A 3,313-nucleotide genomic window follows, 5' to 3' on the forward strand; every position below is an offset into this window, starting at 1 on the left:
TGTGAGGTCCCATTCAACCCCACCCCCCCACCCCACCTCTCCCCCCCCCAGCAACACTCATTCCCATCATCATGACACATCCATTGGATTTGGTAAGTACATCTTTGGGCACCTCTGCACCTCATAGTCAATGGTCCACATCATGGCCCATACTCTCCTCCATTCCATCCAGTGGGCCCTGTGAGGATTTACAATGTCCGGTGATTGCCTCTGAAGCACTTTCTGCAAAATTTCACTGGTACAAAACAGTTTGCAGCTGGTGAGAAAGCAATGAAAAGTTGATTTTTAAACTCATTATTACAGATTTTTCTTACAATACTGCATTTAATTTTTCTTAATTGCCACAGAACTACAGATTCCTGAAGCAAAGGCAGCTGTTTCAGAGGAGGAAGGGGAGGATGATATAGCACATGTGAAGGATTTCCTTTAATGCCTGCTTAATTTAGGGCATGAGCCAGACTGTATTTGTAAAATAAAATAGCTCTTCACCCACCTGGATGACTCTCTTAGCAAAAATGCTTATCCTGTGATTGCCGTTAACCATTCTAACTTTTTGCATAGCAGTTTGGATTTACTGAATGATTTGCAAAACCAATTTTGTTTTCCTTGCGAGCAGCTTCCACAATAAAATCATTATTCAAGTTGAAGAGAAGGCTGCACATATATTTTCCATACACTTGCCTTCTTCTGTCTGTTTCATCTTAAAGAATAATCTCTTCATGGTATTTGGAAATGAATTCATATTTTTGTACAGGATCTTTGACGGAAATTTCCCAGCTTGCCATATCATATGGGGCCACTAGTAAGAGTCGTTGGAGCCCCTCTGAAAGCAACAACTCTTGCTGGACGTATTTACTGTCCCCATGATCAGCAGTTCCACAACGAAGACTAAGGTCAGGATCACATTCTCTAATTGCTGCACAGAATGGGCACTGCTTGGTGCTACACTGTGCTTGCAACGGCATCCAGGGAAGTGGCTTTGACATTGCAAACTACAGTGAAAAAATATTCAAAAAATTGTGTGCTATCACACAAGACTGTTGTGGATCATCACAGGATTGACTGCTATATATACAGTTAGAGGAGCCATCCTTTTTCAGTTGTATCTTTCTGCAATGTGCAGCCCACAACCAGTGTTTGCTTTTCTTCTTTCTTGGAGGAGGATCAATATCCTTGGAAGGAACTGGAACTCTGACTCTGGATTCTTTGACTCTAAACTCATACACCTGTCTACATGTTTGGTCCCAAGTAACCTCACAATGGCACAGAAATTGTCATAATAAGTACCAATAAGAACTCTGAACATAGAGGCGTGGACACCACCGCATTCCACATTCTCAGGAGGTTCAATATTTGGCTTCAACTATATTGATGTTTGAAACCGAGAATGTGCCTCAGTGGAGCTGGAAGTTTCATCCTTTTTCTCTTCTTCTTCCTTATTCTCTCCACCTGATTCAGTTCCTGCCTCCCTATCACTGCCTGTGTCCTTTGATTCCTGAGTATTACTGGTAGGGGTGCTGAGTCTGCTGCTGTCATTGGAAATTCTTCCTCTTCCATGGCCTCCTGGGCATTGTGGGGGTCTTTATCCTCTCAGCAGTGAGGGTTGCAGCAAACTCCACTCCTGGTCCTGGTAACACTGGGCCACAGGTTGGTTGAATAGAGCTGTTGTTATGTTCTTCCACTTATGAGTGCTGGGCGTTACATGAAGAGGATGTAGGAGGCATTCCTTTTACAACATCACCTGCAGAAGGGTATGGAATGAATGCAAGCTTTGCTCCTCTGAACAGATTGAGCATTTGTCCATCTATGTTTGGGAAACATTCCAGAAGAAGTGCCTGAGAGCTACTGCTTGGTGAGATCTTTATACTTTTCCTTTAATGTTTTGACTGTCCCTTTACCTGGAAACATTGAGGAAATGGCTTCAAAATTTTAATCAGAAGGAAATTTCTGAGGTGGGCAGCTTTCCTTATCATCTCAGTAACCTCTAGATCTTTCTGTTATCCTTCTTTTTCATCAGGATCATCTCCATCGTGATCATCACCAATATTGTATTAACCAACTCCACAAAAATTGTATCACTTATAAACCCATATTCTCTATCCCTGTGCACTTTTTCATTGTAATTTTTCATTAGTTCTTCAATATAACTATCTTTCTGATCTAAAACTCCATTACCCATAACAGGAATGTTATGTAGTACAATTTCATCTTCCACCATATAATTCTGCAGTAGAGGAGACCAAGAATACATCAAAGGCACACAACAGTGGCATTCAGTGTCTTGAATTGGCTTATTTGTGTTGGAAAATCCATATCCTGGTCACTGAACACTCCTGAGTCCCACACAATGAGCTCACAGAAGTTATGATGTGCTCCGGCTGGATCCTTCCTGTTTCCATCTTGGTTTAAGATTTCCTTCTCTACAAAATTTTCTGACATATGGAACTAAACATACTCTTTATTTCATTAACTCTTTTGAAACTCTTGAGCTGTCTCTGTCACATATACTCTGATTTTAAACACTTCCACCAACAAACTGGTCTCTTCTCAGATTGCTTCCATGTCTGGCCCATGATTATTCTTAAACACAGTGATAAAGTCTGCATTTTGACTCTTGAGGCACCATTATCACATGAGAGGGTGCTGGTAGCAAGAAAAAAGAGGAATGTAGCAAATGCCAAGTACATTCTTCTGCCTTATCTTTAGTTGTAGGCTCTTGGTCCCTCACTCCAGCCCCAGTGCTCCCCCATGCTGACCTCCATGCCACCACTGCTGGGGCTTCTCCATGGACCTTTGTGTTCCAGGGGGTCTCAAATGTTACTGGACCGAGTACCCCCCACAACATACATTTTTTATTCTTTTATTAATCATTCAATTTCATTTATTTGAACCTCAATGGGAAATCTAAAAGTGATAAACTATGCAGATTTCCATCATCATAGGACATAGTGGGAGAGAAACTATTAACAATAAACATGAAAATATGTATGCTGTTAGATCATGACAGACCTTAGAGACGAAGAAAGAGCAAGTGAGAAAGACAGGGTGGGAAGCAGGTCATCTGGTACAGTATAGCCCTACTAATAACACCACATGTAAAAAAAAAAAAAAACTTAAAAGAAAGGAGTAAGTCAAGGGGACATCTGGGGAAGAACTTTCCTGGTAGAGGAAATAGAAGGTGCAGAGCTGAAAGGTGGAAGCATTCTTGGATTGCATCAGTATAAATAAGGGAGTAGCAGGTTCTCTTTTTCTCCTTCAGTTAATAAGTCATATAAACTAATTTTTCAAAAATATTAGCATACTGTTTCACATT

The 3,313-nt window shown here is 41.0% G+C and overlaps 1 pseudogene; it reads right to left on the reverse strand.

The window, feature by feature from the left end:
* Positions 1-437: 437 nt before the first annotated feature.
* Positions 438-2,573, reverse strand: LOC101437654 (histone-lysine N-methyltransferase EZH2-like; annotated as a pseudogene).
* Between the last annotated feature and the right edge of the window lie 740 nt (positions 2,574-3,313).

The sequence above is a fragment of the Dasypus novemcinctus genome, chromosome 22, assembly GCF_030445035.2.
Source record: "Dasypus novemcinctus isolate mDasNov1 chromosome 22, mDasNov1.1.hap2, whole genome shotgun sequence".
Classification (NCBI taxonomy): Eukaryota; Metazoa; Chordata; class Mammalia; order Cingulata; family Dasypodidae; genus Dasypus; species Dasypus novemcinctus.